Below are 15,655 nucleotides of genomic sequence, written 5' to 3'. Positions count from 1 at the left end.
TAACTTAGTCATGTACTAATATTGTGTTTTCAGGAACAGTTTAATAAAGAAAGGTGCAGGGTATCAGTGTATTCAGCAGGTTTTGTCTGTGTCTGCGTCTCTGCTAGTCCATGAGCGTAACTGCTTCTCTATTTAAACTGTTTCTTTGAATACATAGAGTGTCTTCATGCTTTTTTCAAATGTAAATCAAAGTGGTTTTCTTTCTTTTCCTTGCCAGGTGCATGTCTCTTCCATTTTTAAAAGCTCCTTACCTTGAAACGTGAATAGCGGGCAGCAGTATTTACAGCATGGATTTTGTTTTTTAATGTAGATCCTCGGGCAGTCAATCTAAAAAATGATCTTTTTAATTCCCCCAAATCATGTATTAAATTGGATTTAATCCTTAGGATCCTTAACTGACAATTGCCGGAGGCAGTGTTTTTTTGTGCTGGTTTTACCTTTAAGGACAAGAGGCATCTAACTTACAAAGGACGCAGAGGAGGGCACTTTAGTTTAGTTGATTTGTCTTTTCAGATGTTTTAAAGATAGGCTTGAACGTGAATTGGTACAACAGGCACAAATAATTTCTTGATTAAGTAGACACACATCACCTGGGTGGTGGGTGTGTGCAACTCCTGTTAGCCCTTCAAGTGTGTCCCTTAACTTCACACGCCATCACACCGTCCAGTCTACAAAGAGCGAATCTTTTACAGAGGGTGCAGTCCCACCGGCTCAGTGAGTAATTTAACAATTGACATAGCTGGAAGTTGTTTCTCTCTCCAGAGCTCAAATGAAAGAGGCTATGAATGCCATTTGCTTTGCTTGGGGTTTATCGAAACCTGCTAATTTGTTAGAACGAAATAGCGTTGGGATTTTCAGTATGGATGAGGCAAGTTCCAGGAATCCAAAGCCAGTGTAGAAAGCTGCAGAAGGAACATGTGCTAACTCGTCTGTTTGGGGGGGGGGGGGGACACTTTAATTTTAATTCTGTATTTTATTTTAAGAATACTTTGGAGACATTTTGACCAAGTATAGACCATGGGTCTTTAAGGTGCATAACACAGAGAGTAATGAAAAATAGATTTAAAAAGGGGTTAGGTAGCAATATCTGGAAGATGCAGAATTGTTTGTGTCCACAGGACTGTACCCTAAAACTTACCTTTGTGTTCTGATAATACGTACAGCTTCTTCAGAAATGCTGTGCAGACACTTTTCAGTTCAGATTAAACATTTAGAGCCAGTCAACAGTTTGTGTAAATTGTCATAGCTCCATTGACTTCAAAAAACCTGTCTCCGTTTACACCAGCTGAGGATCTGCCTTTTAGTTCTGAATGCCCAGTTTTAGAGATCTTGTTTAGACTCAGGAGCTTCCAGTCCTATCTAGCCACAGGTGACTTTTTGAAACTAAGATCTCATATTGATTTTTCCTGTACAATAAAAGACAGAAACACAGTTATTTAGTCAATGCAAGCCACACTTTGTGCCAGAAAGAATTCCACTGCTGGGTGCTGTTTAACTTACGCTTCTGGGGAACAATAACAAAACCCCTCACTTCCTGGGCTCGATCAAAAACTCTTGAGACAAACCCATTGTTAAAGTCTGTGGTGATGCAGTCTTGTCCAAAGGGGGCTGCTGGATAGATTTGCTATTTTTTTCATAGACCTATTTGAAATGGTGTAACCAGAGCACTCTTAATACAATGGTGGACACTATGCAGAAAAGAATTAGTATAAATCGTTGATTTTTTAAGTTTGGCCACATCCTGAAATCCAACAGCAGCTGATAACGTATGAATGAATGAGGGACCAAATTGCCTATAAAGAAGACACTGCAGAGCAATATCTTTCTCAGGCATCCCCTGAGCTCTGTGCTTGCCACAAAATGTACTTGTTTCTACTAAAAATGGACAATGCAGGGTTATAGAGTTACGGTATATTTCAGATGTGTCATCCCTAGAACTTTAAGAATATTCAATTTAATTTTGCCATGTATTTTTTTCTTTCTATAACATAATGTAACGTACTATTAACCACCCCCCTCCCTGACTGATTCTAGTCCGTCTGAGGTGAAGTTAGAAAGTGGGGTGTTGAGTGGAGTGTGCCACGAACAACTTGTGTACACGGCATCTGAAAGCCCTGCTTACTGAAGCCACCCTGCAACTCAGCGTGAAGAGGCGGTTCCTTGGTTCGCAGCTCTGGGACACTGAGAGCCTGCACTGTCCATCAGGCATACTGACAGCTGTGTACGGGGCAGCGGTCGGGGGCTACCCTCGCAAGAGACTGCAGCTTAGCTCTCAAAAGAGCATATTCACAACAAAATGAAACGAAGCGTCTTCAAAGCACAACGGCTCGCGACTCATTCTTTAATCAATGGCAAGATTTATTTTTTAACTTCATGTTCCGTAGTGGAGCCTTTGCTGCTGCAGTACAGCTTTGTTCTCCTCTGGGCTCACACCCTGACTCCGTGCCCCTGTCCCTTCGCTGCGCGTTTCAACTGGGAGGCAGCAGGAGGACCGATGAGAGGGCAAGAGTAGACTAGTGACAAGACTTCCAGCTGTCACAGTGTGTTGGTCTGTCACAGGCAATAATATCACAGTCTCAAGGCAGTGAAGAAAAGCAGGATGCCCCGATCTCATTCCGATCCTCCGTGCATCTGGGTCTTTTTGGAAACCTGAACCTGCAAACCTTTCCTTACCCCTGCCATCTCTTTGGGCTCAATGGTATCTTTAAGGACCTCCCCTGAAACAGCACTCTCACAGGCTGGCCTTTGGGCTCAGTGCTATTGTTCATATGTCTAAGGTACGCCTACACTGCGGTTAGACACCTACCGCTGGTCTGGGCCAGCTGACGCGGGCTCGCAGGGCTGTTTCATTGCAGTGTAGCTGTTCTGGGTTGGGCTGGAGCCCAAGCTCTGGGACAACTCCCCCTCACAGGATCCTAGAGCCTGGGCTCCAGTTTGAGCCTGAACGTCTGCACCTCAATTAAACAGCCCCTTAGCCTGAGCCCCGCGAGCCTGAGCCAGCTGGCACGGGCCAGCCGCAGGTGTCTAACTGCAGTGTAGACATCTTCTAAGTCTCAATGTAGCATGGGGCCGCGGAAGGCAGAGGGCTCAAGACTCCAACAGTAGAAAGAGAGAGAAATGCCCGATTACTTTAAGTGATTATTTCTATTATTTGTGCTTGTCCTTGCACAGAAGGCCAATGTCCGCCCAGTAAGGGCTAAGCAGGAATTCTTCCCTGTTAAGGAAGGCCCTTACGCCACTCCAGCTAACTAACAGAGTTATTTTGTTGTTCTCTATACATACAAAACATGTACATGGCATGTACAAATCAGAGAGGGAGACACATTCTCTGCCCCAAACTACTGGCAACGGAGATAAACGAGGCAAATAAAAACAAGCCCTACAGACACAGGCCAGGTCAGGCAGGGGGCTGGCGAGGTGTGTCAGGAAACTGTTTGGTGAGAACGAGAAAGTTTGGAAGAACCGGGTTACAAGGCAAAATTTGAAGAAGCAAAATCCTTAGGCTCGGTGGGCCTGATCCAAAGCCCACTGAAGTCAGTGAAGGTCTTTCCACTGGTTTCCATTAGATTAAGTGCTGTCCATACTGGTATTTTCAGCAGTATCATATCTTCAGAGTGTAACATTGTAAAAGGGAGGTGTTAGTAAGAAGAAATAGAATTTTTCCCCTAGGGTCCTCTTCCGCCCCGCCCCAGCTGTATAGTGGGTGAAGGAAAGGGTTAGTACTAATCCCAATGTGAAGGAACTCTCAGATGGCTGGAAATCATCTTGCTGGCCATTAGAACTAGTTACCATATTTAGCAGGTGACTGCTACCATGGGTTTCACTGGACAGTGAAGGAACAATAATTAATAGTGTCTATTTGTACAATGGGAGACATGCCAATCTCACTTTGAATGAAAACGTATTTCTGGAATATATTATTTGTTTTAAGGTGTTGCCATATGAAGAATTGGCTTCCTGAAGAAGGGAAACAAAATTATCTTTCCTTTTTGCTATGTTCTTAAAAGCTCATTCACGACTGTGTCAGGGAGATTACACATTGTTCTATGCACACGTGCAAGAGAATTACAGTTGATGTGTGTTAAAGATGCTAATTAATTTGTTATTGACATATATATATTTAAATACAGTCTAAACTAGCCTCTTTGCACCAAGTTTTTCGACTGACAAGGGTGAAGGATTTGGCAGAAGAGGTGAGGGTGTGGTTAAATTTTCCTAACTAATCATTTAAATGCCTAATGTTGTGGGGGGTTAATTGCCTTAAAACATCATGAAAACTAGAGGTTGTTGACTAAGATTGCATGCTACCTGAAGGAAATAGTGTAAAATTGGACAGAACAAACACTGGATGGGTAGTTATGTTACATGGAAGGATGGATAATTCTTCTTGTACTGGATGGCTTGCTCTTGTTCTGAGTCCACCTTTCCGCACTCCCACTGATTTTCATCACACAGGATACTCTGAACTACAGTCCAAGCCTTTTGCTCTCCACATGTTTTCACTTGTTGTTCTTTTTGCTGGTGGGAAGGAAAAAGTTTCCTATTCAGCCATCCCTTTCCCGACCCCAACCTCTTTGTGATGCACCAGAGCACCCCAAAGCCCTATCTCTACTGAGGTACACTTTTCTTCTGAAAACCCTTCCTGCTCCTTTATGCATATGTCTGTCTGTGTAGCTCTCCGTCAAAAGATAGCTGGCAAAAAGGAGCCATTAGCACTTTACCAAATGCATATCTGGATCATAATGAATATTAATTAGTAACTGGAAAATATATGGCAGGCATAAGAATTCCAGGTAACTAGGCAATCCCTTCTGAAAACTTCTTAATTGCAATTAGGTGGTCTTGACTGCAGTTTGTAAGGCTGGAACCCAACAGGAGCTGAAGGAAACTCTGAAAGAAGCCTGATATTCTTTATATTAGAGATTGTCTAAACATCAGAGGCCAGAGCCTCAGCTGTGCTGACGGTAAATTTGGCCCAGGTCAGGGGAGTTTGGACTAGGGAGGGGAAAGTGCCTCTAAGCCACTTTTCCATGCCCATGATCCTGGGTTGGTGTAACTTAAAGCATCTGAAATTAGGGCTGCTTGAAATGACATCAGCTGCCGTGGTTCTAGAGGGACTGCGATGCTGGCTGAGGATCAAATGGAGTAACATGTTTTTCACCTTGTCCCATTCCCACACAACCCTATGCGGAGGGTGTCGGAGCAGATTATTTCCCTCTCTCAGGGGAAATCCTCCCCTCACCTGCTTGGGCAACTTTTCAACCACTTCAAGGTGCTGGGGCAGAGCAACACTGCCAGGGCTGGGGCCAAGAACCTGGCCCTTGTCTCTCCAGCATTTTAAATGACCCATGGAACATTAGTCTGTCCGCTTAATGAATGATCTAGGGAGATCCACATTTTGGTTCTGATCCTGCAAACACATACACGCATCCTTACCTCTACTCACACAAGTACTCCCAGTGGTGTTTCATTGATTTCAGTGGGACTACTCACATGAATAAAATGAAGCCTACAGGGTCAGAACTTGAAATGATTTTAAATCCTAGTGTTGAATTTATCCTCTGCAGAGGTTATACACATATCCACATATGTACATTTACATACATTGTATGTGTGCTGGTCAACAGGCTCTTCTCAACCTGTTGCATCATGTGCACACTTTCTCGGCATATCCTTCTTGGTATTGATGCTATACTGAATGTTGAGCAGGTGTCTATGTAAAACAAGTATGTCTGAGCATGATCTACACAGATGGTTAAGGCAACTGTGACAGAAGTGTTGATTTCTTAAACACAAGGGGTTAATTTAAGATACACTGAGATGCAGCACAAGAAGTAGCATGTCACCTTAGTGTGACATAACACTAGTATGACCTCATTTGTGATCTCAAGCAAGACAAGTTGTTTGTAAAAATCAGCTACTTTCCTCTTTGAATTGCTCCTCAGGTGTGAAGTGTGTGTTTGGGGGGGTACTTTCTGCTGAGGGAAAGCCTGTAACTCTAAGTGATAGAGATGCTCTATTTGTGCATTGTGCGCACACATTTTCCTGGCACTTGCCTGATTCTCTGTGTTTTGGCCTGTACATCAGTGCACTGAGCAGAGCAGTGCAGAATGTAACCGGTGAGGGGAGGGCAGTGTACAATAAACTTCCCACTTTTTTCCACAATAGATATTTCTGTTCAACTCCCTCTGTTTTTAATAGATTAGCTTGTCATTAACATATTTATTTTCACAATTGCGCTGGGTAAGATGCCCAAAGGTGGTTTGATAATTAACTGAGAGCTGAACCTCTGCACCAGAGATGAAGGAAGGTCTTGGGCAAGCTCAGGCCGTAACCAGGGCTTTTAATTCTGCACATTAAGGTTTCATTCTAGCAATGCAATTTGTTAAGGAGGACATTCTCCTGATACTTCAGGTGTGGTGCAGTTGATAAAAGAGAGAGAAAAACACAGGCTTTGCCAGAGCACGTGACTGTTCCATCAGAATCCCACTTGCAGCAGTGGCTGGTACCTGATGCCACAGGGAGAGGCAAGTCTCTAACAATGCATCCCAGAGAGCATTCTACAGTGTTTCCAGATACCTCCAGGAAAGACTAGACTGATTGAACCTCCCCTGCAGAGATAGGTGAGGAAGAGCTCCCTTGTGCTGTGTAGCATATATTTCTTTTAGCTTTTGAAAAGTGGAGGTGTTTTAGCAAGACAGGTCCCTGGAGGGAAATGCCTCCCTGATATGTCCATTTAAAGGATCAGGTTGGCTTGGCAACAACAGTTTTCAAGAGGGGCTTTATGCTGCACTCCCACTCCACCCCCCCTTTCCCCCTTCATCCCACTCTATGTAAAGAGAGAGACAACTTCCCACAGTGAGGGGGAAATCCCTGGGGATATGAAGTCCTTGAAAGACCATCCCACCCCAAATAACCCCATTATATCATTCTTCAAACAGGGCAAGCAACTCCCCTAAGACATGTGAGATTCCAGGCCACAGACCCTGTGTAATTCCACAGTTGGATTTATTATTAATAGTTATTAATAGATGTCTGGAGGCTCCCACCAAGATTAGGGACCCATTTTGCTAGGCCATAGTTTGAATGAGGAACTCTCTCCAATAACTTACAGCATAAAGAGACAAGAAACCATGTGCTGTTGTTCCCATTTTATAGCTGGGGAGGGAGACAGATTGTGACTTGCCCAAGCTCCCTCAGGATGGCTGTAGCAGAGCTGGGAATGAAGCCAAGCTGTCCTTAGTGGTGCCTTAACCTCAAGACAGACCCCCCAGCCTCCTTGATATGAAATCTCCCTTTCCTCTCTGAAATTACCTCAGTAATTAGATATGGGATGTAATTCAATTGCAGTCTCACCAGAGTCTGTCACAGCCTGAGTTTTGAGAGGCTAAGAGGATAGGGCAGAACATTGTAGAAATTTCTATATACACCAGCACTTTTCTGAAAGAGTTTTGGTTTGATTCATATACCTGTATAAACGTAAAGCTGGGCGAACCACTGAGAAATCCACATGTTCACAGGCAGCATCCATACCCACTTTTCCTGACCTACCTGTGCCACTGATGGAACCATTGAGTCTGTGTTCCACTCCCAGAAAGGCCACCTCCCAACCAACCTGCTAGTGTCCTCATAAGTACATTTTATCCACTCTGACTAATGTATTCATATTGCACCCAACGCCTTAGTAGCTAAGCATCTTTCAGGAGGGGAAGAAAGAAGCCAAAGGATGACAGAAATGTTATAAAGCAACTGGGGTTTTTTGGATGTTTTATATAAAATGGCTTCATTTATGAAATTTAAACATAAGTTTACAAATGCTGGTGCACTTAGGAGAGGCACTGGGAACATATGCGTAGAAATAAAAAAGATAGAAACAGGAGAGAGAGAGAGAAATCCTGGATGAGGGTTCCTCCAATTTCACCAGAAATAATACTTGGGCCTAATAATAAAGTGGATTTTTTTTTGTTTTTTGTTTTAAATGGGAAGCAGTGGTCAAAGGAGGGAAAGGGGCCTGAGACTGATAACTAGGGAGAAATTGCAGGGGCATGTAGCATGATGGAATTATAGTTTGGAGACTAAGCATATTTTCTTCTTTGCTGATGATCTCCATTTGTATCTGAGCAAATTAGGACTGAATTGTTGAATATTAAGTCTTCATTCCTGAGTATGCTGGACTGGGTTTCTGGTTTAGTTAAGCACCAAACAAAAAAAGCATGTGTTGCCTGTAAAGTTCTTGGAGAACCGCCACTGAAAAAAGGCTTGAGCATGTGGAAAGTGTGATTATTTAGTTCTTCTCCTAGGCCCTCTCTCCCCTGTTTATACATGCAGACTGGGCTTGAACATCCCTGGAAGGAGTTCAGAGTCTCCCCACAAGTTTGAGAATTTAACAGGGATGAAAGCAGTGGGGTTCTAGAGAATGTAATAAATAATGAGATCCTTGTTATAGATTTCTTTGAACCATCCTACTGAATTCGGTAGCAGGGATATCATTCTCTTTTGAAATTCCTAGGGTGGGATAAAAAACCCTGACCCTAAACCTGTGGAAAAGTTGTTATTTAGGACTTTTCCTAAAGAGAGAGAGAGACATAGCAAAGAGTAAACCAACGAACTAAGTACAAACGTAATGGGACATGTTGGTGTGAAAGGGAAATAAAGAACAGTTCAGTGCCCTTTGGAGGATACACCTCTGTGCAAGGCATCTTTCAGTCACACCTATTGCCTGAGTGACTTGAGGGGTTTAAGGAGATGGATTAATACACTGTCCACTACATTTGAAAAGTTTCCTTGGTGCAAAAATTGGTTTTCTTCTGCTATGCAGCACCATTGACTTTGTTCTGACACTCTCCCATTGGTACCCTGTCAAACAATCCCAGGAGAAAAATGTAAGAGTGAGTTAGTTTTTTTTATTGTCTTTTTCCTCCCTGACTCCAAAGGCCATTATTGAATACACTTGGCTTTTGGTGTCGGGAAACCAAAGGGTTAAAGAGGGGTGACCCATCTTTCCAAGGCAGGTCCGCTTCATTCATGCAAGTTGGGAAGCTGCCAAGTTACCAATGAGACCCTGAATGAGTAACCCATTAAAATTACAGAGCATTAGTCTACTGCCCAGGGGGTGGGTGGGAGGGAGCCCAGTTTAACCAAGACAGAATGGCAATGCAAGAAACAAGGATTTGGAGGTGGGTGCCCAGCACACAAAAAATGAACTAAACAGAAGACAGAGCATCTGAGAGAAACTCTATTTATTATCATTATTTATGTACAGGCAGAGATTCTATGTCCTTTCCCCCACTGCAACAGAAAAAATACATTTATCTCCTGATTTCATCTGTCAGCCTCCATCTATTTCCCTATAAACGATGAATGAGAGATGTGCCTGGTAACTATCTCTTATGGCTCAGAAAATATTTGAATGTATTTGCATATTAAGTTAGCCACATTTACACTGCGCTTACTAAATGCAGCAACACGAAATCCTACACAAAGGGGGCTCGTCAGCCATTAACGTGTCCAGGATTTATGTGAATGGCTTCCCTTAGTGGTAATGGGAGTTACCTGCACAAATTGCCTGTGCTCCAAGAGGGGCTAGTGCATGTAAATACGTATCACTCGGTATGATTTATTTAAAAAAAACAGCACCCTGGCACACTAAGATATTGCCACGTTCCTGATATTTGCCTAGTTTTTCTCTTCCATGGTGGCGTGATGCCTGGTTATTGACTATGAGGCACTCTTCCCTTTTAGGGTCCAGTCCTGCAAACACTTACATGCATGTGCAGTCCCATTGATGTCAGTGGGGCCTACTTGCGGGAGTAAAAGGTTGCCAGGAGCAAGACCCTACTGAACCAAAGTCTCAATATGGTGTTAGGGCAGCAAGAGGGAGGGTGTTAATTCCAGCCTGCTTGTCTGCTGGCCAAACTTACACTGTTTCTACCTACTGTAAATTCCCCCTCCTTTTTCAGCTGGGTAAGGGATTCTTCACCTCTGGTCCTAAACTGGCATGTAGTCTTGCTGTGAACTGTTCAGCACCTGCCACTTTCCGCCCCTGGCATATCTGCATTTCGGTGTCCATGCTGTGACTCTTTTGCTTATACAGGGCCTGATTCTCCTGTCATTTACTCTGATGTCAGTGAGGAGTAAATCCAGTGCATTCAATGGAGTACCATGGCTGTGTCACCCAGGAGAAAATTCTCAATGACCAATCTGTGGACCTGCGCCAGTCCCTGAGATCTCCTTGGCACAGTTTAGGAAGGCAGCAAGCCCGTCCCTGGTATCAAAACAGTTGAGAAACATGGCTCTAGCCTTTGTAAAAACAAGAGAACACCCCTATAATGAGCTATCCCTGAGAGGAGAACACAGGGCTGCCCTGTGACAATCCATTTCCCTCTGGCTGTTGCCAGACTCTTCCCTACGTTGCCCCACTTTCCATTAGTACCCTGTGTACTCTATTTATGCAGTGCTCTCTTTGAATACAGCCCTATTCAAAGCACTTCACAAGACAAGGCCCCTGCCCCTTGTCTGGCTCAGGTGAATAGTATACGTGATAACTGCTCAACGGCAAGAAGGCAGAGAGCCCATGGACCTTATTCCCTTTTATACTAATGCCTCTCTATGCTGGCTGAGTGGTATAAAGAGGCCTTAGTGTATAAGGCACCATGTCTCTGCAGAGCTTAGAAAGACTCCAGGCCTGACTACTATAAAGCACAGTGTAAATCCGACCCTTTTGCAAAAGCCTTCCCTAAATACCAAGAGAAAGAATTGAAAGGAAGGAAGTAAAGAAGAAAAAGCACCTGCAGCTGGGAGTAGCCAAGGGCGAGGGCCACAAAGGACAAACCAATGCAAGTCTGAATGGTCTTGGTGTCTGTTGGCCTCTTTAGAAAAACCTACACTAGGTAGATCACAATAGAAGATCATCATGAAAGGTGATTTTGGGGGAGGGTTATGGGGCCTGGGAAGTGGGAAGCGGGTCTAAGGGTAATAGCGGTGTGGTGAGAACTTGTGTGTGTCAGAGAACACACACTAAGCCAGGAGATACGTGGATCCCAGCCTATCCAGACAAGGAGGATTTGCTAAGTATATTCAAGTGCTTCAGCACATCTTTCCTGCAGATCACCTGGGTTTTCACTGCCTGCCGTCCCCTCTTGAGCGTCTCCTGCTTTTCCAATCACAATCAAAGCCACGGGTTTGGTTTCACAGAGCCTCAGTGCACCTCAGGTCCATGAATACTTTTCAGTACTGAAGCTGGGTGTGTGTTTCCTTTTAGAGAGGGCAGACAGGGAAGGCCTGTTCCCAAGTTTCCTGTTAGCCTACTACTTCGTGCTGTAGTGAAACAATGCATTGTATATGCAAATGATATTGATGGCCTGCAAGATTTGGCCAGGCCACAGGAAATCTTTTATGGTTCCTCCATGATGGAGTTGCTCCATTAATCATTTCATTCAGAGGTGTGCACAGATTTGCACCAGATTCTGTGCTGAAGGCTGCCCTTGTATTGGTTTTGGTTAGAACATGCCACTTGGGAGTGTGTTTCTTGTAGGGGAGCAGTTGTTGAGAGAGGATTCTCGTGCTTGCCAGAATTTGTCATGCTTTTGATCAGAGTGGTTTTTACTTGTCAGTCTTGTTTGTATCTTCCCCCTGGCTGAATTAATCCTGTGTCTTGTGGTGTTGGCAACATTTTCATTATTTGGGGTATTTTTGCTAGCTGCCAGGCATGTGTTTTATCCTCATGTTAGTGAAATACACTCTCTCACCAGGGATGCAGTGTCATTTAGTGCAGGGGTTCTCAAACTTTTGTAGTGGTGACCCCTTTCACACAGAAAGCCGCTCAGTGTGACCCCTCCTTATCAATTAAAAACATGTTTTTATATGTTTAACTCCATTATAAATGTTGGAGGCGACGCAGGGTTTGGGGTGGAGGCTGACAGCTCATGACCCCCCCATGTAATAGCCTCGCGACCCCCTGTTTGACAACCCCTGATTTAGTGGATGGAGCACTGGACTGGGACTCTGCAGACCTGGCTTCCATTCCCAGCTCTGTCACTGACCTGCTGGGTGACCTTAAGCTAGTCACTTCACTACTGTGCCTCATTTTCTCCTCCAACCCTCTGTCTGTCTTGTCTACTTTGAGGGTGAGCTCTTCAGGGCAAGGACTGACTTACTCCATGTTTGCACAGAGTCTAGCACAATGGGCCCTGATCTCAGTTAAGGCCCAAGGTGCTAACTGTTATAATGATTAGTTATTATAGTGAGTGGCTGGACACATTATGCTATGGCTGACACAGTCAGGTACAGGTTTAGTTTAGGAGTTTGAAGGGGATTGTGCAGAGATTTTTACTCTTATGGCAAAAAGTTTGGGTTCCCTCCCCCCCGCCCCACAGCCCTTTGAATGGGTTAAGATTTGCACTTATATACATCACGGACCATGCTTATAGCTGCAATTCTGTGGCTTTTTTTTTTTTTTTTTTTTTGCATTACTTGTGTGTTTGTGGGGAGTCTAGATTTAATTTTGTGGTGATTAATTTGCCCAGACATTAGAGTGCAGGTTATTCCTTGTCTTACCTACACTCAGCCCAGCCCAGCCCAGCCCAGCCCATTTAATTTGGAGACCACTTCCTTCTCTGTGGGGATATCCATCTGTTGTCTTGCTACTTCAAGCATCAGCTGGCAAGCAGTGCTCAGGCAGCAAGCAGCTTTCAACCTTCCTCCAAGCCAGCCTTAGAAAAGTGCTTCAACAACTCAGCAGAGCTGCCCCAGCCAGGGGAAGAAGGAAGACACAGAAGCCAAGATTTTTCAAACGAGGCTAAGAGAGTTAGGCACCCACTTCCCACTCAGTTGGATTTGAGTGCCTAAATCCCTTAAGCACCTTTGAAAACCACAGCCAGAGAGACACCTTCCGTACTGCAGAATGCAGGGCTGCTACTGAGCCAGTCCGTGTTGTTTTTCAAGAGAAATCCTGAACACTTTTCATTAGAGCTATGCAGTGAAAGCTGAAGCTGTGTGCAATCTGTCTGGCTTGAGGAGGGATTCTGATGAACCTCTAGCTCAGACCATCCAACTATTTGCTAAACTTTAATCTAAAATTGCCCTTTCTGCGTATCCCTGGGGCCTGGTCCCGCTCCCAGCGAGTTCCGTGGTGAAACTCCCATGGACATAGATGGAAACTGGGCCCAAGCTCATTGTTTGTTGTCACGGGTGTTTGAAATTGGTACCCACGCTGGCTGATCTATCTATCTTTGGTATCTGTATGGCTCGCATTATCTTAGCATCCGAGCACCCACAGTCATTAATGTATTTATCCTCCCAACACTGGTAGGAGGTAGGGAAATACTGTTATCCCTATTTTACAGAGACAGAGTCACCAAACCTGGGTGATTTGCCCAAGATCACCCAGGATATTCTGTTTTCCAGAAACCTGAGTTTCTCCAAGTCCCAGGCTCATGATCTAACCACCAGGCCACCCTTCTGCTCCATCCAGTGTCCCCTGCCACAATATAGTCATGTGTTTTTAAGAAGACTATGTCCTTCTAATAATACATAATATGATTACTAATCAAGGAAGACCAGTTTCGGTAGGGATCTATTAATAAAAGGCCTTATGACTAGAGAAACCCAACATAAGAAATACAGCTCCCAGGGAACAGAAAGCTAAACGGTGTGGCATACATGGTGTACCCTACACCCAGGTGTGTTGTCAGCAGCTGCTACACATTCCAGGATGTTATTTGTTGCCTGTCTTTTTTTTGGATCGAATTTGCCCACTGCAGAGTAAAAAACCCCAAGAGCATGCAAAGCTCCTTCTTTGTGGTACTTCCTGGGGCTCTAAGCAGCACTCTGTCACGAGCCTGCGCCAAACGCTGTTTTCTTGTGGGAATTACGGAGAGAGAGGAGAAATAATTTTTTTCAAATAGACTAGCTGAAGATAACTCCGTGTTAAACTGAAAATCAAGTCATTAGGCTAAAGGGGTTGATCACAATGTTATTGTTTCGGTCTGTCTTAAGAACTCAGATGGCAATTAATTAGTGAAAGGACCACAAGTTGCTGAATTTCAGCACTCCGCGAAAGGAGCAGTTCCTGGCAATAGCAGGAGCAGCATTAGCAGCAATCTAGTCATTTTACAGTAACTGCAGTGGAAGATAATGGCAGTGCTTTTGTTAACCTAATTCACACGTCTATGAATCATATCACGGTAAGAACCCAGTGGGAACAGAGGCTTTTAAGGGGAGTTCTCGTCCCTTGTTAGGTCTGCACATGAGTGGCTGTGCTTTGTTTCACCCTGTGTTTTCCAAATAGCCATGGTGATCACTTTAAATCACTTTCTAATTCTAAAATGAGCTTATTACACGGAATTATGTTAATGAACACGGTGACATTGACATTATAATGGAGCACTCGCTGGCTGACACAGCAGTCTGTCGGTTCATGTAGGGAACCTTGAAATACTAGCACAAACCATGTGGAATAGCAACCCCATCATTTTTAGTGACGGCCTTGACCCGTCTTCTTTAACGGGAGATACTATGCAACAGTTATGCCTGGCCTGTTGCTTCTCTGCAGAGCTGGCCTCTTGCTCACCGTGCCTGGTGGGCTTGTGGTTTGCGTGCTGTGCCCTGCTTTTCTGCTCACCTCTGCAGATCTGACAGTGACGTCCACGACCTGGGTGTGTGTCTGCATGAAAAGACCAGGATTAAAGAGAGAATGTGGGGCAAGTGAGAGGAAACGAGTGTACAATTAATTTGAGATGGAGTATGTATCTTAATGTCCACGATTCACCCCTAATCCTGGTTTTAAACAAGTAGTGACAAAGATTGTGCAAAGAAATGGTCTGAGCAGTAGCCTGAGAGCCAGGAACTCCAGAGTCTCAATTCAGTATTAATTCTGATTCTCTCCAAGGCCTTGGGAAAGTCACTTATGCCTAAATTTTGAACACTCAACATAAGACATCTGAGGCCAGATTTTCAAACATGCCGATCACCCACATCTCCTGCTGAAACAAAATGAGCGCTGCTGATACCCAGGCCTTGTCGACACAAGAAAATTGTAACAATTTAAGTCCTTTTTGAAATTGACCTAGTTAAATCAGCCTTTGGACTGTGTATGGACACTCTCTTGTTTCAGCTTGAGCATTGATATCAATTTTAGCTTAATCTTGTTCCTTAATGATATAACAATTTGTCAGTGGAAAGATTCAAAATGAAAATGTTCATTTCAAATCAAATCAATTTTGAGGGGGAAGGAAGGGGTTTGTTCTTGCCCTTCCTTTCCCTTGTTTCCTTTTCTCTTCCCACTTTTTTTCACCAGAAAAGGAGGGGAGGGAAAGGAGCAAAAGGGAAGAAAAAACCTGAAGCCCCCAAATTTGGTTTTGTTTCAAATCATTTTTGTCAAAAAACCTGGAAAACATCCAAACAAACATTTTCATCTTGTTTAATTTTGTTTTTTGTTTTTCAGAAAAAAATTCCCATTTTTAACCTGCCCTAATGAAAGTTCTATCTAAATGCCAGTTATTACTATTACATGCAGTGTTTTAGTCGTATCGGTCCCAGGATATTAGAGAGACAAGGTGGGTGAGGTAATAGCTTTTATTGGACCGACTTCTGTTGGTGAGATATGGAAACGTTTCTGGAAAACATTTAAAATATTCATTTGATCATTTCTGACCTT

General features: G+C 43.9%; 1 protein-coding gene across 1 annotated transcript in view; it reads left to right on the top strand.

The window, feature by feature from the left end:
• The first annotated feature begins 562 nt into the window (after positions 1 to 562).
• The window catches only part of SCML4 (Scm polycomb group protein like 4), a 113,246-nt gene continuing 98,153 nt past the window's right edge, over positions 563 to 15,655 (top strand). The window contains exon 1 of the mRNA XM_073335165.1: positions 563 to 714. The gene's annotated coding sequence lies outside the window, so the exon portion shown is untranslated. The remainder of the gene's footprint in view (positions 715 to 15,655) is intronic.

The sequence above is a fragment of the Lepidochelys kempii genome, chromosome 3 (assembly GCF_965140265.1).
Source record: "Lepidochelys kempii isolate rLepKem1 chromosome 3, rLepKem1.hap2, whole genome shotgun sequence".
In the NCBI taxonomy this organism is placed as follows: Eukaryota; Metazoa; Chordata; order Testudines; family Cheloniidae; genus Lepidochelys; species Lepidochelys kempii.
This window is presented reverse-complemented; position numbering and strand designations above follow the sequence as displayed.